We start from the raw sequence: 22,758 nt of genomic DNA on the forward strand, positions 1-22,758 counted from the left end.
TTTTTAAATTACCTTCTTTTAAAAGTGGGCGGTGCCACGCCCATTGTCGAAAATTTTACTAATTTTCTATTCTGCGTCATAAGTTCAACTCACCTACCAAGTTTCATCGCTTTATCCGTCTTTGGTAATGAATTATCGCACTTTTTCGGTTTTTCGAAATTTTCGATATCGAAAAAGTGGGCGTGGTTATAGTCCGATATCGTTCATTTTAAACAGCGATCTGAGATGAGTGCCCAGGAACCTACATACCAAATTTCATCAAGATACGTCAAAATTTACTAAAATTATCGTGTTAACGGACGAACGGACATGGCTCAATCAAATTTTTTTTCGATTCTGATGATTTTGATATATGGAAGTCTATATCTATCTCGATTCCTTTATACCTGTACAACCAACCGTTATCCAATCAAAATTAATATACTCTGTGAGCTCTGCTCAACTGAGTATAAAAATAATTGCGAAAAAGTAAAAGTCAATGCATGTGTGTAGTTAATATAGGTTTATATACATACCAACACTAAATATATACATATCTGTATAAATTTGATTGTTAATTACTGTGCGTTAGTGTTAATTCTTTGCTTTTGTTGTAAGCACCTTTAACACCTAAAATACATACATTAAGAATTACTAATTTGCAGACATATAAAGTTCTGGGCAGTCAAATTACTACTGCACTACGTACTTAGGTATAAAATGGGGCATGCCGTGTTAGCGCATGCTACCATTTCAAGCATTATGGATGAAACAACTTTTGTTATATTCTTTGATTTTTGTTGCATAAATGCTGAAAAATACTATTTTCGAAAACACAAATTTTAAGTAAGTAAAGTAGAAAGTTTCTTGTATGCTAATTATTGATTATAATTTTCACCCGAGTTTATAGCACAAAATAAAAATAAAATTATAAAACATATTTCAAAATTCAAAAGATATTATAAAAAAACATTCTTGGTGCAGAAAAAAGGATCCAGTATCCAGTATCAACCACATTATTTTTAAAAAAGTAATAAAGAATTAGAAACAAAATTTAATAAAAAATTTAATATATGAATAAAAGTTTTCTAAACTATAAAAACAATTTGAAAAAAGTTTAAAAAACTAAAAAACAATGATTACTTTAAGTAATATAAAAGTAAAAAAATAAAAACTCATATTTCACATCAAAGATTACAATCTAAAAACTCATGCTTTTACTTTTTTTTTACTTGTTTGAACTATAAAATATTAAAATTCGTACTCTTCCTTTTGATGCAACAATTTTTTCCAGTTTTTGCATAAAACTTTAAAAGAAAGCGTTGATAGGGTCTTTGGATGTCGAATATTAACCAAATTATTCGGTTGGGTTATATAATAGCAAACAAAAATCATAGAAAACCAAGTAAGGAAGTATAAATTCGGGTGAAACCGAACATTACATACCCAGCTGTACACTTGAAATGCTGTTTTTGTTTGTTTTGTGTGCTTAATAGTGTTACAAGTCTGCGCAAAAATACATATACATATGGTTCTATTCTGAACTAAATTTCGTTTAAAAGAAGCAAACCGGATACAGAGGCTAACAGTGGGGCAGTAATGCAGTTTTCGTTCAGATATGGGGATTTCCTTACTGTTTATTTTAAAATAAAGATATAACAGAACAATAAAAATACGATTGGTACAAAACTATTTTTCGCTCAGATTTAACTTATTATTTTTGCCTACGACCCTTTTTAAAGTCATTTATATTAAAGTGGACGTGGTCCTTAACCAATCTTATTCATTTTTACTAGACATTTTTCCTGCTATAAGGAAAATATGTGTACCCAATTTTTTTTTTTTTTTATTTATGTAAATCTTTCTTCGAGTTATGGCCCCCGAAACATTGAAAATTTGTTAGGCAAAAGGGGGGCGGTGCCACACCAATTTTCAAAAATTTAGTGTTTTCCAATTTTAAGTTATAATTCAATTTAAAAACAAGTAAGGAAGGCTAAGTTCGGGTGTAACCGAACATTACATACTCAGTTGAGAGCTGTGGAGACAAAGTAAGGGAAAATCACCATGTTGTAAAAAGAACCTAGGGTAACCCTGGAATGTCTTTGTATGACATGTGTATCAAATGGAAGGTATTAAAGAGTATTTTAAGAGGAAGTGGGCCATAGTTCTATAGGTGGACGTCATACCGGGATATCGCCATAAAGGTGGACCAGGGGTATATGGGTATCAAATGAAAGGTATTAATAAGTATTTTAAAAGGACGTGGGCCTTAGTTCTATAGGTGGACGCCTTTTCGAGATATCGCCATAAAGGTGGACCAGGGGTGACTCTAGAATTTCTTTGTACGATATGGGTATCAAATCAAAGGTGTTAATGAGTATTTTAAAAGGGCGTGGGCCTTAGTTCTATAGGTGGACGCCTTTTCGGAATATCGTTATAAAAGTGGACCAGGGTTGACTCTAGAATGCGTTTGTACAATATGGGTATCAAACGAAAGTTGTTAATAAGTGTTTTAAAAGGGCGCGGGCCTAAGTTCTATAGGTGGACGCCTTTTCGAGATATCGCCATAAAGGTGGACCATGGGTGACTCTAGAATTTGTTTGTACGATATGAATATCAAATGAAAGGTGTTAATGAGTATTTTAAAAGGGCGTGGGCCTTAGTTCTATAGGTGGACGCCTTTTCGGAATATCGTTATAAAAGTGGACCAGGGTTGACTCTAGAATGCGTTTGTACAATATGGGTATCAAACGAAAGTTGTTAATAAGTGTTTTAAAAGGGCGTGGGCCTAAGTTCTATAGGTGGACGCCTTTTCGAGATATCGCCATAAAGGTGGACCATGGGTGACTCTAGAATTTGTTTGTACGATATGAATATCAAATGAAAGGTGTTAGTGAGTATTTTAAAAGGGCGTGGGCCTTAGTTCTATGGGTGGACGCCTTTTCGGGATATCGCCATAAACGTGGACCAGGGGTGACTCTAGAATGCGTTTGTACAATATGGGTATCAAATGAAAGGTGTTGATGAGTATTTTAAAAGGGCTTGGGCCTTAGTTCTATAGGTGGACGCCTTTTCGAGATATCGCCATAAAGGTGGACCAGGGGTGACTCTAGAATTTGTTTGTACGATATGGGTATCAAATGAAAGGCGTTAATGAGTATTATAAAAAGGAGTGGGCCTTAGTTCTATATGTGGACGCATTTTCGAGATATCGCCATAAACGTTGACCAGGGGTGAATCTAGAATGTGTTTGTACGATATCGGTATCAAATTAAAGGTATTAATGAGGGTTTTAAAAGGGAGTATATAAGGGTATATGTGAAGGCGTTTTCGAGATATCGACCAAAATGTGGACCAGGGTGATCCAGAACATCATCGGTCGGGTACCGCTAATTTATTTATATATGTAATACCACGAACAGTATTCCTTCCAAGATTCCAAGGGCTTTTGATTTCGCCCTGCAGAACTTTTTAATTTTTATACTCAGTTGAGCAGAGCTCACAGAGTATATTAAGTTTGATTGGATAACGGTTGGTTGTACATATATAAAGGAATCGAGATAGATATAGACTTCCATATATCAAAATAATCAGGATCGAAAAAAAATTTGATTGAGCCATGTCCGTCCGTCCGTCCGTCCGTCCGTTAACACGATAACTTGAGTAAATTTTGAGGTATCTTGATGAAATTTGGTATGTAGGTTCCTGAGCACTCATCTCAGATCGCTATTTAAAATGAACGATATCGGACTATAACCACGCCCACTTTTTCGATATCGAAAATATCGAAACACCGAAAAAATGCGATAATTCATTGCCAAAGGCGGTTAAAGCGATGAAACTTGGTAGATGGGTTGACGTTATGACGCAGAATAGAAAATTAGTAAGATTTTGGACAATGGGCGTGGCACCGCCCACTTTTACAAGAAGGTAATTTAAAAGTTTTGCAAGCTGTAATTTGGCAGTCGTTGAAGATATCATGATGAAATTTGGCAGGAACGTTACTACTATTACTCTATATGTGCTAAATAAAAATTAGCAAAATTGGATGAAGAACACGCCCACTTTTTAAAAAAAAAAATTTTTAAATTCAAATTTTAACAAAAAATTTAATATCTTTAATGTATATAAGTAAATTAAGTCAAAATTCAACTCCAGTAATGATATGATGCAACAAAATACAAAAATAAAAGAAAATTTCAAAATGGGCGTGGCTCCGCCCATTTTCATTTAGTTTGTCTAGAATACTTTTATTGCCATAAGTCGAACAACAATTTACCAATCCTTCTCAAATTTGGTAGGAGCATATATTCTATGACGGTTACTGTTCTCTGTGAAAATGGGTGAAATCGGTGGAAGCCACGCCCAGTTTTTATACACAGTCCACCGTCTGTCCTTCCGCTCGGCCATTAACACAATAACTTGAGCAAAATCCGATATATCTTTACTAAACTTAGTCCACGTACTTACCTGAGCTCACTTTTTCTTGGTATAAAAAATGGGCGAAATCTGACCATAACCACGCCCACTTTATCGATATCGAAAATTACGAAAAATGAAAAAAATGCCATAATTCTATACCAAACACGAAAAAAGGGATGAAACATGGTAACTGGATTGGTTTATTGACGCAAAATATAACTTTGGAAAAACCTTTGTAAAATGGGTGTGACACCTACCATATTAAGTAGAAGAAAATGAAAAAGTTCTACAAGGCGAAATCAACAGCCCTTGGAATCTTGGCAGGAATACTGTTAGTGGTATTGCATATATACATAAATTAGCAGTACCCGACAGATGATTTTCTGGATCACCTGATCCACATTTTCGTCGATATCGCGAGAACGCCTTCACATATACATCTAAGGGCCACTCGCTTTTAAAACCCTCATTAATACCTTTAATTTGATATCCATATCGTACAAAAACATACCAGAGTCACCCCTGTCCCACCCTAATGGCGATATCTCGAAAAGGCGTCCACCTATAGACCTAATGCCCCCTCCCTCTTAAAATGCTCAGTAACACCTTTCGTTTGATACCCATATCGTACAAACATTCTAGAGTCACCCCTGGCCCACCCTAATGGCGATATATCGAAAAGGCTTCCACCTATAGACCTAGTGTCCACTCCCTCTTAAAATGCTCAGTAACACCTTTCGTTTGATACCCATATCGTACAAACATTCTAGAGTCACCCCTGGCCCACCCTAATGGCGATATCTCGAAAAGGCGTCCACCTATAGACCTAATGCCCACTCCCTCTTAAAATGCTCAGTAACAGCTTTCGTTTGATACCCATATCGTACAAACATTCTAGAGTCACACCTGGCCCACCCTAATGGCGATATTTCGAAAAGGCGTCCACCTATAGAACTAAGGATTACTCCCTTTTAAAATACTCATTACCACCTTTCATTTGATACCCATATCGTACAAACACATTCTAGAGTCACCCTGGCCCACCCTAATGGCGATATCTTGAAAAGGCGTCCACCTATAGACCTAATGTCCACTCCCTCTTAAAATGCTCAGTAACACCTTTCGTTTGATACCCATATCGTACAAACATTCTAGAGTCACCCCTGGCCCACCCTAATGGCGATATCTCGAAAAGGCGTCCACCTATAGACCTAATGTCCACTCCCTCTTAAAATGCTCAGTAGCACCTTTCGTTTGATACCCATATCGTACAAACATTCTAGAGTCACCCCTGTCCCACCCTAATGGCGATATCTCGAAAAGGCGTCCACCTATAGACCTAATGCCCACTCCCTCTTAAAATGCTCAGTAACACCTTTCGTTTGATACCCATATCGTACAAACATTCTAGAGTCACACCTGGCCCACCCTAATGGCGATATCTCGAAAAGGCGTCCACCTATAGAACTAAGGATTACTCCCTTTTAAAATACTCATTACCACCTTTCATTTGATACCCATATCGTGCAAACACATTCCAGAGTCACCCTGGCCCACCCTAATGGCGATATCTCGAAAAGGCGTCCACCTATAGACCTAATGCCCACTCCCTCTTAAAATGCTCAGTAACACCTTTCGTTTGATACCCATACCGTACAAACATTCTAGAGTCACCCTTGGTCCAGCTTTATGGCGATATCTCGAAAAGGCGTCCACCTATAGAACGAAGGATTACTCCCTTTTAAAATACTCATTACCACCTTTCATTTGATACCCATATCGTACAAACACATTCTAGAGTCACCCCTGGCCCACCCTAATGGCGATATCTCGAAAAGGCGTCCACCTATAGACCTAATGCCCACTCCCTCTTAAAATGCTCAGTAACACCTTTCGTTTGATACCCATATCGTACAAACATTCTAGAGTCACCCCTGGCCCACCCTAATGGCGATATCTCGAAAGGGCGTCCACCTATAGACCTAATGCCCACTCCCTCTTAAAATGCTCAGTAACACCTTTCGTTTGATGCACATATCGTACAGACACCCCTGGTCCACCTTTATGGCGATATCTCGAAACGGCGTCCACCTATGGAACTAAGGATCACTCCTTTTCAAAATACTCATTAACAGCTTTCATTTGATACCCATATCGTACAAACACATTATAGAATCACCCCTGGTCCACCTTAATGGGGACATCTCGAAAAGGCGTCCACCGATAGACCTAAGGCCCACTCCCTCCTAAAATGCTCAGTAACACCTTTCATTTGATACCCATATCGTACAAACAAATTCTAGAGTCAGCCCTGGTCTACCTTTATGGCGATATCCCTAAATGGCGTTCATCCATAGAACTATGGCCTACTCTCTCTTAAAATACTCTTTAATACCTTTCATTTGATACACATGTTATACAACCACATTCCAGGGTTACCCCAGATTGATTTTCCTTATTTTGTCTCCATAGCTCTCAACTGAGTATGTTATGTTCGGTTACACCCGAACTTAGCCTTCCTTACTTGTTTTTTACTTACTTCACACCCATTTTACAAAGTTTTTTTTCTAAAGTTATATTTTGCGTCAATAGACCAATCCATTTACCATGTTTCATCCCTTTTTTCGTATTTGGTATAGAATTATGGCATTTTTTTCATTTTTCGTAATTTTCGATATCGAAAAAGTGGGCGTGTTCATAGTCGGATTTCGGCCATTTTTTACACCAACACAAAGTGAGTTCAGATAAGTACGTGAACTGAGTTTAGTAAAGATATATCGATTTTTGCTCAAGTTATCGTGTTAACGGCCGAGCGGAAGGACAGACGGTCGACTGTGTATAAAAACGGCGTGGCTTCAACCGTTTTCGCCCTTTTTCACAGAAAACAGTTATCGTCCTAGAAGCTAAGCCTCTACCAAATTTCACAAGGATTGGTAAATTTTTGTTCGACTTATGGCATTAAAAGTATCCTAGACAAATTAAATGAAAAAGGGCGGAGCCACGCCCATTTTGAAATTTTCTTTTATTTTTGTATTTTGTTGCAACATATCATTACTGGAGTTGAATGTTGACATAATTTACATATATACTGTAAAGATATTAACTTTTCTTTTAAAATTTGAATTAAAAAAAAAAAATGTTTAAAAAGTGGGCGTGTTCGTTCTCCGATTTTGCTAATTTTTATTAAGCAGACATATAGTAATAAGAGTAACATTCCTGCCAAATTTCATCATGATATCTTCAACGACTGCCAAATTACAGCTTGCAAAACTTCTAAATCACCTTCTTTTAAAAGTGAGCGGTGCCACGCCCATTGTACACAATTTTACTAGTTTCCTATTCTGCGTCATAAGTTCAACTCACCTACCAAGTTTCATCGCTTAATCCGTATTTGGTAATGAATTATCACACTTTTTCGATTTTTCGAAATTTTCGATATCGAAAAAGTGGGCGTGTTTATTGTCCGAAATCGTTCATTTTAAATAGCGATCTGTGATGAGTGCCCAGGAACCTGCATACCAAATTTCATCAAGATACCTCAAAATTTACTCAAGTTATCCTGTTAACGGACAGACGGACGGACGGACGGACGGACATGGCTCAATCGAATTTTTTTCGATACTGATGATTTTGATATATGGAAGTCTATATCTATTTCGATTCCTTTATACCTGTACAACCAACCGTTATCCAATCAAAGTTAATATACTCTGTGAGCTCTGCTCAACTGAGTATAATAAAATTCTATTGATAAAAAGCTCTTTTTCGATACGATATAGCTTATTATTTTCGTCTACGGCCCTTTTAAAAATCTTTTATATAAAAGTGGGCGTGGTCTTTGACCGATTTTATTACGATCCGTTAATTTTTCTTCGAGTTATGGCTCCCGAAACATAGAAAATTGCTTAGTCATAAAAGGGGCGGTGCCACACCATTTTTTAAAATTTATAGTTTTTCCTATTCTTGTCATAAGTCCACTTGGGAAATGAAATACCATTGATATAAAGCTCTTTTTGCAAATATATAGCTTATTTTATTAGTCCACGACCCTTTTAAAAATCTTTTATATAAAAGTGGGCAACCTCTCTGCAGAATTTGTTACGATAGGTTTAACGATTTTTGATTTATGAATAATAATTTTTGTAAAATGGATTTTATCACAAGTGGGCGGTGTCACGCCCATTTAAATTTTTTTAAAATTTTTATCAATAGTCTCAATATCAGTCTGCACGTCAAATTTCAACATTTTAGGTGTATTATTTACTAAATAATCAGGTTTTTGTGTTTTCTAAAATGATATATATATAAAAAGTGGGCGTGGTTATCATCTGATTTCGCTCATTTTCATTACCACTCTATTCTGGGTCCAGATAAGCTCGTGTACTAAATTTGGTGGAGATATCTCAATATTTACTCAAGTTATCGTGTTAACGGACGGACGGACGGACATGGTTCAATAAAATTTTTTTTCGATACTGATGATTTTGATATATGGAAATCTATATTATCTCGATTACTTTATATCTGTACAACCAACCGTTATCCAGTCAAAGTTATAATACCCTGTGTACAAGTATAGTAAATATTATAAAACAAAAAATAAAGAAAATTGTTTATAAAAAATAAAAAGTTAAAATTATGAAATAAAAATATAAAAATATAGAATAAAAAAATAATAAGAATAAAATATAATTTAAATAGAATATGGAAAAAAATAAAATTAAAAGAAATCACCCAATTATTGACAACAGTTATTAAAATAAAAAAAACTTAAAAAATTAAAATTACAAAATGAAATATAAAATAAAAATTATAAAAATAAAAACAAAATTTTTAAAATAAACAACAAATATTTTTAAAAAATTATAAAAAAATATAATACAAAAAATAATTAAAAAAAACTTTTTAAGTTAAACGGTTTTATTGAAAACAATACTTACATGAAGTAATAATAATATGAAAAGCTAGAAAACAATTAGGTAGGTCCTAGGTACTAGTCATCATACTCCTCCTTAATCTAGGGCGTTGATCAGACAATTAAATAAAAGCGTTGGGCGCGTGAAATTTCTAAAAATGTGAGGCGTAGTATAACCTGATTAAGGTTCAGTTGGACTTATATATGACTATCAATAGAAATTTGACGCGCCCAACGCTTTTATTTAATTGTCTGATCAACGCCCTAGATCAAGGATGAGTGTGATGACTAGGGGTTAGGGGGGTCAGAATATACCCGCGGTAGGTATGCCTGTCGTAAGAGGCGACTAAAATACCAGATTCAAGGGGCTGTGTAGCGCAACCCTGCAGGTTGCCAGCGCAACATATAGCTTCTCCAAACCCAATTGTCAACCTCACCTATCCGCGGCGAATCCTGTTTCACTAACAGACGAGGCTCTGGCGACCCTAAGCTCCTTAAGGAACTTGGGGTTGGGGAGGGAGGGGATGGCCTGAAGGTTTAATGTGGCCACATAAATCGTTCCCGAGATGGTCGGGCCAGCACCTTAATGGTGCTGTGGTACCGGAGCGTACCGGATCTGTATCCGGCAAAGGACTATCACATCGATAACACCCCCAAAGCCTTCGGGTAGCAACCTTATCGCTACAACAACAACAACATGACTAGTACCTAGGACCTACCTAATTGCTTTCTAGCTTTTCATATTATTACTTCATGTAAGTATTGTTTTCAATAAAACCGTTTAACGTAAAAAGTTTTTTTAATTATCTTATTTTCAAGTTTTTAGTCTTTATTTAATAGCCTCTTATTTCTCATTCTTTTTGGTTCATTTAGTGACTCATTATTACAAGGAATCTTTCCTGACAATTTGTTACAATCTAAGTCCTCAATACATAATCCTTCCAAAGACTTTACTCGACTCTGCGCCACGTATGCTTGTCCCTCCTCCAACTCCAAAAAATGTTGATGTCACTTCTACCGGACTGTATGTAATATTTGTTCCAAGTATGGACCAAATCGGACCACAAATACAATTTTTTTGAATATCTCCATCCTTGCGCGCCACCTAGCGGCGATTGTTTTTCATAGGTTGCTTTCTATTCTTGTATGTATTATGTGTTCCAAATATGAGCCAAATCGGACAACAAATACGATTTTTGTGAATATCTTGATCCTTGCACCACCTAGCGGCTATTTTTTTCATAGGTCGCTTTCTATTCTTGTATGTATTATGTGTTGCAAATATGAGTCAAATTGGACCACAAATACGATTTTGTGAATATCTCGATCCTGGCGCCATCTAGCGGCAATTTTTTTCATATGTCGCTTTCTATTCTTGTGTGTATTATGTGTTCCAAATATGAGCCAAATCAGACCACAAATACGAGTTTTATGAATATCTCGATCCTTGCACCACCTAGCGGCGATTTTTTTCTTATTGCATTGTCATCGGGTTCTGAACTATATTCCAAGTTTCAAGCTTGTGGCTTATCGGGAAGTTACTTAAAAAACACCCAGCCCGTCAACTCAAGCTAAATAAAACCGTTTAAAAAATATAGTTTTTGCATAACTCTTTCAGATAAAGCATTAATAGAGTGTATGGATTTCGAATATTAACCAAATTATTCGGTTAGGTTATATAATAGCAAAAAAACTCATAGAAAAAAAAATATATATATAAAAAAAAAAATAAAAACCTTAATTATAAAAAATAAAAAGCTCAAAATTATAAAAAAAAATTATAAAAAAATACTTAACAAAAAATTGTAAATAAAAAAATATTGAAAACAGTAAAATTAAACAAAATCACCATTTTATTGAAAAACATAAAAAAATATAATAAACAAGTAAGGAAGGCTAAGTTCGGGTGTAACCGAACATTACATACTCAGCTGAGAGTAAGGGAAAATCACCATGTAGGAAAATGAACCTAGGGTAAACCTGGAATGTGTTTGTATGGCATGTGTATCAAATGGAAGTAATAAAGAGTATTTTAAGAAGGAGTGGGCCATAGTTCTATAGGTGGACGCCATTTCGGGATATCACCATAAAGGTGGCCCAGGGCTGGCTCTAGAATTGGTTTCTACGATAGCGGTATCAAATGAAAGGTGTTAATGAGTATTTTAAAAGGGAGTGGGCCTTAGATCTATAGGTGGACGCCTTTTCGAGATATCGCCATAAAGGTGGACCAGGGGTGACTCTATAATGTGTTTGTACGATATGGGTATCAAATTAAAGGTATTAATGAGGGTTTTAAAAGGGAGTGATGGTAGTTGTATATGTGAAGGGGTTTTCGAGATATCGACCAAAATGTGGACCAGGGTGACCCAAAACATCATCTGTCGGGTACCGCTAATTTATTTATGTATGTAATACCACGAACAGTATTCCTGCCAAGATTCCAAGGGCTTTTGATTTCGCCCTGTAGAACTTTTTCATTTTCTTCTACTTAATATGGTAGGTGGCATTTTACAAAGTTTTTTTCTAAAGTTTTATTTTGCGTCAATAAACCAATCCAATTACCATGTTTCATACCTTTTTCGTATTTGGTATAGAATTATGGCACTTTTCGTAATTTTCGAAATCGAAAAAGTGGGCGTGGTCATAGTCGGATTTCGGCCATTTTTTATACCAATACAAAGTGAGCTCAGATAAGTACGTGAACTGAGTTTAGTAATGGATTTTTGCTCAAGTTATCGTGTTAACGGCCGAGCGGAAGGACAGACGGTCGACTGTGTATAAAAACTGGACGTGGCTTCGACCGATTCCGCCCTTTTTCACAGAAAATAGTTATCGTCCTAGAATCTAAGCCCCTACCAAATTCACAAGGATTGGTAAATTTTTGTTCGACTTATGGCATTAAAAGTATCCTAGAAAAATTAAATGAAAAAGGGCGGAGCCACGCCCATTTTGAAATTTTCTTTTTTGTTTTTTTTTTGGTGCACCATATCATTACTGGAGTTGAATGTTGACATAATTTACTTATATACTGTAAAATTTTTGTTAAAATTTGACTTTAAAAAAAATTTTTTTTTTAAAAGTGGCCGTGGTCGTTCTCCGATTTTGCTAATTTTTATTAAGCATACATATAGTAATAGGATTAACGTTGCTGCCAAATTTCATCATGATATCCTCAACGAATGCCAAATTACAGCTTGCAAATCTTTTAAATTACCTTCTTTTGAAAGTGGGCGGTGCTACGCCCATTGTTCAAAATTTTACTAATTTTCTATTCTGCGTCATAAGTTCAACTCACCTACCAAGTTTCATCGCTTTGTCCATCTTTGGTAATGAATTATCGCACTTTTTGTGTTTTTCGAAATTTTCGATATCGAAAAAGTGGGCGTGGTTATAGTCCGATTTCGTTCATTTTAAATAGCGATCTGATAGGCACATTTATATACAATATTAACTTTCTTATACCTCAAGTAATCAACAATTAAATATTTTTTTGTCAGTGATACTAATAAAAACAATGACAAAAAACTCCATATCTAACATCGAAGGTGTAATCTTAAAATCCATACCATTACTTCTTTTGAACTTTGATTTAAAAAATATTTTTTGTTTGTTTTGGTTTTCTGTTGATGGATAAAATACTGAAATTTATGCTATTTTAATGAAATCAATAATGAAAAAATAAGGAAAAACCGATGCATGTCAAATACAAAATAATTAAAAATAAATTATACAAGAAAAATGATAAAAAACACGATCAAATTATTAAAAAAGTATAAAAAAAAAATCAAATAATAAATATAAAAAATTATTTGTACCTCTTATCGTAGGATGTAAAAAGTTCTAAAAATTTGGAAATTTAAAAAATTAATATTCATATCGCATACCGCATATGTATTAGAGATATACGCCGCCGATAAACGCCGCCGCCCCCGCCGATTTTGGTCGTTTTTTGCACGCCGCTGCCGAATGTTAAAAATATCGGCGCGGTGGCAACGTCCGGCTCGTTACTACATTTTCTACTCGTTTAAGACTGTTTAGGCCATTTATTGTTCATGTCGAAAATTGGTCGGATATGGTCGAAAGTGGTATCAACGGATGCGCATAACTGCCAGTTATAAGAAACTAACTGCGAAATTTAACTCTTTCTAACTGTTAAAAAGTTATTCAAAAGGCAGGCGTTTTCGATGCCAGCTTAAACCGGACTTTACATCACCCAATTCTCCAAGTTATTAAAACAAAACACTAAAAGAAAGGTTATATAATAAATTTATATGGCCACTTTGCATATTTTCTTTTTTCAAAAAATTAATAATGAACAATGAATTTAAATAAAATTTCCCAAGTCGAACATGTTTTCAAATTGTCCTCAAGTTGTTATAAAAAGCAAAATGCCCAAAAGAGATGCCGTTAACATCTTTCAACTTAAAATCGGTCGACTTTTATTCTAAAATATCGTTTTGATTTAACGAAGAATATTGAAATCAATGTTGTGAACACAAACGTCTGCAAACTTTGGTCTACATTTTAAAAACTTTATCCAGGATCTTTGTCAAATTTTAATTATGTAGATGCGCCGAGGATTATACGATTTTCACCCATTACGCAATGACACCCACTTAGGCTGCTTATGATTTCGAGGGCGGCATCCTTGGCCGAATAGTCACTCCCTAACGTTTCAAGGTGTTTCCCTTATGTAGCTCGACAACATAGCGCGACAAAAGCATCCGTTGGAAAGTCTTCGGAGCTAGAGCTTCTAGGAAAGTTACGTCGACGAAGGTGTGGGTTCGAAGTCGCAGTCCTTTAGCTTCTGTGCTGGCATATGATGTGAGGGTCAGGAGGCGTGGCAGCGACTGGTGGTCGGGATTGCTACTGTTCGCGCATCGGAAATTGTAGCTCTTAAAAACAGCCGAAAAAACTGGAGGCGCCCTGTGCCACGAGAGTCATGAGTATTAATAAACCACAAATAGCAACCGTATGTTGCCTTTGTGCGCGACTGCCAAGGATCCACAAATGATTTAAAGAAATTGTGTTCGCGACGATTATTGGGAGTTAACCCTAGGTGAAACTACGCTTTTCACAAGATATACAGACAAAACTGTGAATATTTTATGTATCTATTTCTTTCCAGTAGACGCAGCAGTACCAATTCTAAAGACTGGGGTTAGGTTCGAAGCCTCTGTGGAGTAAGTGAACGAGGGACAATCCCTCCGCAAGGAGCTACTCCTGAAAATTTTTTAACGGTCTTCGAGATCTTGAGGCAAAAACCCCGGATCTTTCCGAAAACACGTTGATTTCCTTAGATACATACAAACAAAATCTTTCCTAAATATAATTTTTTGAAATAGAAAAATCAAGCTTTTTAAAGTAAGAACACCGGCATACGCCGGCGCGCCGCCCACGCCGCCGCCGCCGGTATATAATTGAGCCTACGCCGCCGCAGCCGATAAAGTGATCGGCGTAAACCTCTAATATGTATGTCAAGTTTTTATTTTATTTTTCAGATTTGATATAAAAGTTATTATTATTATTTCTTTAGTCGGAGGATAAAATAATAAAATTAAATAAAAATTTAAAAAGATTTTTTTTAAATTATGGAAACATAATCGTACAAAAAGGTGCCCTATATCAGAGAAACCGAAATATGGAAGTCCAGCGGTTTAGAGAGAATTGGTATGGAACGCCCCATTTATTAGTACAATTCTATATAGTATTATTCATATCTAGACACACGTATAAGTATATAAGATTGATTGTTTGTTTTTACGTGCATGTATATATATTACATATAGATAGGCACATTTTTGTATATATAAACTTCCTTAGACTTCAAGTAATCAACAATTAAATATTTTTAATCAGTACTTCGATGCCATCGTGACGGGAAGTTGTAGTGCGTTTCTTAAAGAAACTAAAAAAGTAAAATTATGTTTAATGACAAGTAAATTTAAGGCCATTTAATAAAAATCAAGCGCAGAAATAGTGAAAGTGTCCGCAAAAACGTGTAGCTTCAAGAATTGTTTTAATTACAATATGACACCACAAAGGATTAGTGAAAGTGAAACAACAAGTATGTGTCTCATCTAAGAAGAGCTTTTTAACTACTATAAGATTTAATAACTCTTTAAAACAGCAATTTTGCAACAGTGTAACCATGGTGTAATTCCGAATGGTGGCATTTAATAGATAGTCTAGTGTGCTTTGACCACGTGAACGGAATCCTGAAGATATTTAGCTCTGATAGATATAGTACTGAGGGCCCAATTAGATATAGTTCTTAGACTTCAAAATGCCAATATTTTTCTCCGTCCACTCTTTCAAACAAACCTCGGCGGGGCTAATGGTTGAGCGTCAAAGTATGAGTTTGATTTGTATAAGGAACAATACTACTTGGACACGTAAGAGGTACCTCTGCCAGACGTGCTGAACTGCAAAGTGCGATAATAATCTGTACGAAGTCCGTAATCTGAAAAATATCATGATATCATTTTAGATTTTGTTGTACTGTGTTATGAGTAGGTATTAAGTTCTTCGGGAACAACATAAACTGCGGACGTTTACGTGCCAGGTGGGAACGCTAATCACTTTACTATCGAGGCCTATACATACGGAAATAATTTTTTTTAATATTTTTGTTGTTCAATAAAAGTTTAAACTGCTTTGGTAAACTTTGTTTAAGTAAAACAAAATAGCTGAGGCACAAAGTTAAAAGCCTTTGAGATGGTATTAGTAATATTTTCAAAAACTGTCCTTCGTTGGACTTCCTTTTTATACCTTTCATGAACATGAAATGGTATATTAACTTTGGTCCGATGTTTGTAACGTTGAGAAATATAGAAGATAGACTCAGCATTAAGTATACCGAATTGATCAGGGCGACGAACTGAGTTGATATAGCCATGTCCGTCTGTCCGTCCGTCCGTCTGTCTGTTTGAACGCATACTAGTCCCTCAAATTTTGAGATATCTCAATGAAATTTGGCACAAGGATATATTTTTGTATTATATTAGACATTTGTCGGATCCGGTAGGATCGGACCACTATAACATATATCTCCCATACAACCGATCGTTCAGATAAGACGATTTTGGTCATTCCTGCCGCAATTTAGAAAGTATAAATGTGAAACTCGGTGAAATATATTCTAATATATCATAGAAGATATCCTGAAAAAATCACTTTGATCGGAGCTATATATAGTATATATACCATACAACTGATTCAGATAGAAAGATTTTTGGCAATTTCTCCCTTAATTTCCAATATAAGAACGTTAAACTTAATATATCATAGAAGATTTCGTGAAAAAATCATTTCGATCAGAGCTATATATAATATATATCCCATACAACCGATCGTTCAGATAGAAATATTTTTGGTCATTTCTCCCTTAGTTTCCAATATAAAAACGTGAAACTTGGTGATATATATTCTAATATATCATAGAAGATTTCCTGTAAAAATCATTTCGATCGGAGCTATATATAATATATATCCCATACAACCGATCGTTCAGATAAGGGGATTTTTTGCGATTTTTTATTTTATATTTATCTTAAAAATCGTTTAGGTATGTACATCTATATATTTCTTATCTTATACATCCGGTTATTTGGAGATTACGAACGGGATAAGATTATTGTTCAGCCCCATTCATGAAAGGTATGAAGTCTTCGGCACAGCCGAAGACAGTCCCGTCCTTACTTGTTTTAACAAGGTTTTAGTGAAATATTTAAAAGACAATTGGACTTCTCGCTCCTAGTTTTCAAGTCAGCCAGCAATAAATTGACATCTAGAAACCCTAAAATTACTATGTGAAACTATTCTGAATCGGAGCGGAGCTACTAGTATTGACGCATCCAAATAAGCTTTGCCAGTAAAACCTTATTCACACATAGCTCAATACAGGCAGCCCCGTGTTATTGCCAAAACTCAATGGGATGTTTCTGTTGAAATAATGCTTCGCTTCGTTAAATATGCTGAATCTCTGAAGCATTGTCCTTTAAAGGAATTTCAAGGAAATTATTAGCTTAACAAGGCTGAATAATAAAGAAAAAGGCATCCATCATCTTTGTCGGTGTTACTTACGGATAAGAGTTTGATCTGTTGTAATATCCAGAACTAAGCCAGGAGTGGCGGACATGATGTGCTGCTAGGGTTCTCGCCTATCACACCGATTGTCCTGGGTTAAAGGCCTAGGAAAGGCGGTGTCGCTTCTCGTCATTGGTGCAGCAAATACTCCGAGTGTATTTCTGCACCCCCACGGGTTATGGGCTTAGAATATACCCGCAGCAGGTATGCCTGTCGTAAGAGGCGACTAAAATACCAAATTGATTTCTTTTCTCCAACCCAATTGTCAACCTCACCTACCCATGGCGAATCCTGTTTCCTTAACAGCCGAGGCTCTGGCGACCCCAAATTCCTCATGGATCTAGGGGGTGGGAGGACGCGATGGCCTAGAGGGTTTCATGCGGTCATACCAAATCGTTCCCGAGATGGTGAGGCTAGTACCTTAATGGGGCTTGTTACCGGAACGTACCGGATCTGCTTCCGGCAAAGGACATTCAACATCGATAACACTTCCCAAGGCCTTCGGGGAATGTCCTTATCGCTACCACAACAACAACGATATTGTATTTCTGCTATGAACAGCTTTTTAGCGAAAGTTCATATCCCTGCAGGTACCGTTCGGGGTCGACATAAAATACATAGGCCCATCCCGACATTTTGTAAGAAAAGTTAAAAAGTAGAACGACGTAAACTGGAAGAGAAGCTCGTCCTAAATACATCACCACCTTGTATTGATTCATCTTTTAACTTGAGGACGGGCCAAGGCGACTGGAAAGTGTGCTTTCCTTCTCCGTGAAGTCTGAAAATGCAGTTTTTGTAACGGAGTTCATTGATGGAGAATTTTTAAGGAAAGCCACAGACCATGGCTGGATACGTTTACGGGCTAGCGCATATTCCTTTGTATCAAACGGCTGAACTATGTGTCCGGAGCTTCCTTAAACGTCTTTGAGGAATAGTCATGCTAAGCAGGATACCCTAGTGAGGAACAATATAACAGAAACTGCCACCTTAGCATCTAATTGCGCTCTTTAACATAGAGAACTTCCGTTTCGTTGTGTAAATGGTGTTCAGACTAAGGAGACATCCCGTGCAGTTATTGCCGGTATCGATTCTCATTTCACATAACTTTTCTCAAGCTGCACTAATCTGACTCCATCAAATAAAAATACGATAAGAAAATGTTTAAATATTCAAAGGCTTAATACCCAATAATTGCTACCGTTTGTTGGATTGTATTCGTAGTAGAAAGCATCGACTTTGAATGAAGATTTCTGCATTACTTTTTTTACATGAAGCGACCAGGGGCTTTAGGGTATCGTGAGCCAAATAAAAATAAAAATACATGTGTTTCCACATATTGGATAAGAGCTTTTTGCGGTCAAAGATTTCTCTCAGAAATCAGATATGTGAGTTTAGTTCACGACGGCGAACTCCACTTACGATCTTAGGTTATAATTTTTTGCTGCATTATCTCTTTTGGTAAAAGATGCTGTTCCGAATCGATACTGGGAATTTTTAAAGTGCGCTGATATTATGCCCGCTGTCGAAACTGTTTCGTTTCACGTTTATCGAATCAAAAGACTGCCAGGTAATTTGGTTGATTATATGAGCTGTGATTTTTTGGCGCCATTTGTCGACTTGTTACTGTTTTCGTTACGGTATCTTGCGGTCAAAACCTATTGCGTGTGTACTTAATTCCCGCCGAGGGCGGTTGATTCTTTGTTTTCGTATTTCGACAAAACTTCCTTTGTTTTCGCACGCTTCCAAACACAATGGAGCAGTTTATTCACGTGAGTTCATGATCTTGTTCTACACATATTCAATCGAGAGTTATTTTGCCACTTGACAACAAAAGATCCTGCCTTTTATTACGCATAAATTTATTGCTTGAGATTTTTATTCAAAGTTTCCTCCCAACGCTTACCACCCAGCACAATTCGCAGCTGATAAATCAGGAATAATCGCCATATTCGTGTAATATATCGATTATGACAGAGATGTGGTCACGTCACTAATAAATCATTTGGCATATATAAAAAAAAAATGTTCGAACGCGTGTTTTTTTAAATAAATAAATTATTTATAAATAAATCTTTGTGCTTAATTATCCGACATATTTGAACACCATTATCTCATGCATATTCTTTTGAACAAAGGAAAGCTAAGTTTGTTTTACGTTTACTTTAATTTTCGTCACACTCATTGTTTCAAAAAATATACGCTTTGTAATCTTTGGCAGTGCTTTTGAATCAAACGTGACTAATGATTAAATTTGTTTAAAATATGACGTACACATTGTTTTTACATTGTATTCGAAAAAGCGAAACTATAAGCTTGTACTTGATGTCTTAACTTAAATGTTTTGATTTAAAGTAATTGCTAACAGTGAACCGACCTCCACCCTCTTAAATGAAACTACGAAACGGACACGGATAACGGCTAGCTGTGACAGCTGAGCCTCATCAATCATTCTTTTATGATTTTGTATGTATGCTCGTAATTTTGAATTGTCATCTTGTTGTAGTCACAGTTTTGTCTGAGTTGATATATGTATCACAGTCACCAGCGCTTTATTTTATTAATATTTTGTCGCAGTGAAAAGTCACAAGTCACTGCAACTTTTACACACGCACAGCAATTTTTTTAAGTTAATGTGATTTAAGAGTGATATTAGCGGGTAATGCAGCTCGCATATTAGTTTAATGCAATGGTTCTTAATTGCTTCAAAGGGTTTTTTTGTAAGTGATTTGAGTGGTGGAGTCTAGTATGGAAAGATCATGTGGATTTTAATCTGTGACCGCGATTTTTGAGCCACATCGATTTTTATAAGGTAATATGATTTAAGAGTGTTTGATATAAAATCAAAATGCAGCTCACATCATTAGTTTGATGCAAAAGCTCTCAATTGCTTCAAACGGCTTTTGTAGTTGATTTCAGTGGAGCAATGAAGTAGGGTTGAAATATCCTGTGATTTTCGATCTGTGACCGCGCCTTTTGAGTCACAGTGATTTGTATACATTACAGCCCGCATCATAAATCTGATCCAATGGCCTCTTATTGCATCAAAATTACACCAGTTCATATTAGACTAAATCTTCCGTTGTAAATTTCTGAACTTCAATTGATACTTTCGGAACTACAAATATAATTTTTTGAACTAAAAATGGAAATTTCGAACTTCAATTGCAAATTTCGGAATTTAAACTGAAGCTTTCTGAACTACAATGGTCATCTTCTTAACTACAAATGAAAATTCTCAACTTCAGATGTAACTTTCTCAACTTAAATTGTAAATTTCTGCACTTCCACTGAAACATTTGAAACAATAACTGTCATTTTATAACAACAAATAGACATTCTGAAGTCCTGTTCAGTTCAGAAGTTTCTGTTCAGTTGTAAATTTCTGAACTAAAGTGTTCTCAACTACAATTGTGATTTTCTGAGCTATAAATAGAAACTCTGAAGCTCAATTGTAAATTTGTGAACTTCAAATTAAAGTTCTGAACTTCAAATCAAACTTTCGGAAGTGCAAATAGAAATCCTGAAGTCCAATTGTAAAATTCTAAACTTCAATTGTAAATGTCTGAACTAAAACTAAATTTTTCTGAACTACAATTGTAATTTTCTGAACTACAAATAGAAATTCTGAAACTCCATTGTACATTTCTAAACCTCAAATTTAATTTCTGAATTTCAACTGAAACTTCTGAACTACAATTGTAATTTTCTGAGCTGCAAATAAAAATTCTGAACTTCTATTGTAAGTTTTTAAACTTTAGTTGTAAATGTCTGAGTTTTAACTGAGACTTGATGTACAATTGTCATTTTATGAACTACAAATAAAAATTCGACAATTGAACTGCAAAATGATTTCAAATTGAAACTTTCTCAACTACAACAACATCAAAATACTTTAGAAGAAATTTTGTAAGCGGGGTCGCCCCTCGTCATTAGTTTGGCAAACACTCCGAGTGGCGCAACGCAAGTTGGAAGAGAAGATCGGCCTAAATTATTATCATTATTACTATTAAATTATTTAAAAAAATAATAAAAGTAAGGCGCGACAACCTCCGAAGAGGTTTTAGGCCGATCTTCTCTTACAATTTGCGTCATGCTCCTTAATTTTTCCTACAAATTGGTGGGACGGCACCTACTTATTTTCTGCCGACTCCGAACGGCATCTGCAAGGCAGATGAGTTTTCACTGAGAGCTGTTCATGGCAAAAATACACTCGGAGTACTTACCAAACGTTGCCGAGGGGCGACTCCGCCTTGAAAAGTTTTCTTCTAATTGAAAAAACTTATTTCTAAAATTTTTATGTTGCTTTGCCCAGGGCGTGAACCCAGGATCTTCGATGTGATAGGCGGAGCACGCTACCATCACACCACGGCGCACAGTGTCAATTTTGCATGAATATATTTCATTCAAACCAAGTGTATATGTTTGCATGCCTTACCCCCTTCAGTGAGGATAGGCGAAGGCGGAGGTGGGGAGTTTCTTATAGCCTTATCTTGTTCTTTTGTTCACAATTGAAAATACCTATATTTAAATTTCTTATCTTCTTCAAACCATGAAGCAAACTTTCCAAGAAAATTAACTTTGGTGTAATTCACGTGAATCCATCTCATACAAAGTTTGATAAAAAAGTTCGAACTTTACTTCAGCATTCATCATACCATCCTCGTCTCTATTTACTCCCTCCCTAAAACAGTACACACGTGGCCTTAAACGTCTTTATCCTTCTGCTTTTGGCCACTTTCTGCAACCCACACCTCATACAACTCCCTCTTTGTGATCGTCATTACATCAAAGCGGGGTCCTACGGGGATGAAGAATCATTTGAGTTATATGTAATAATATTGCATTATAGCAGAAATACATAAATTGTTGTGGTGCAGCGTGGTTCAAACTTTTGGCAGGCTTTTCTTTTCACGGCTTTATATATTTTCAGCATAAAAATAATACACATTAAAAAACTCATAATTTCGTAAAAAATATTAAACCAAAAAACTTCTGAAAACTTGCAAAATAATATAATTTCGTGTAGATTTTAAATAACCAAAAAATATTTTTGCTTTTGCTTCACCACAAAGTTTTATTTAATTTTAAACAACGCGTGATTTCACTTCTGTAAATTGTACTACTTAGCGCGTCATCAACAACTCACAGTTTGACAGCAGATTATTCAATGAAGAACAATAATTATAAGAAATGATAATTACCGTTATATACTGTGGACATTTTAAAAACAAACTTCATTCAACTAAAAAAAAAAAAATTACATGAAAAGTTTTACTTCTTCGCGTCTAAATCACGCAAAAATGCCACTGTGCGGCGGCCGCTGTAGGTAATATTAGCCGTGTTTATACCTTTCA

The 22,758-nt window shown here is 35.8% G+C and overlaps 1 protein-coding gene across 5 annotated transcripts in view; it reads left to right on the plus strand.

Annotated features, from left to right (window-relative positions):
- Nadk1b (NAD kinase 1b) overlaps positions 1 to 22,758 on the plus strand; it is a 137,915-nt gene that overhangs the window by 87,706 nt on the left and 27,451 nt on the right. Inside the window, exon 1 of one of the 5 annotated variants that reach the window (XM_067771411.1) lies at positions 15,165 to 15,383. The exons of the other annotated variants lie outside the window; for them this stretch is intronic. The gene's annotated coding sequence lies outside the window, so the exon portion shown is untranslated. Of the gene's footprint in view, positions 1 to 15,164; positions 15,384 to 22,758 lie in introns of those variants that run through there. 5 annotated transcript variants of the gene reach the window in all.

The sequence above is a fragment of the Eurosta solidaginis genome, chromosome 3 (genome assembly GCF_040869045.1).
Source record: "Eurosta solidaginis isolate ZX-2024a chromosome 3, ASM4086904v1, whole genome shotgun sequence".
NCBI classification, from domain to species: domain Eukaryota; kingdom Metazoa; phylum Arthropoda; class Insecta; order Diptera; family Tephritidae; genus Eurosta; species Eurosta solidaginis.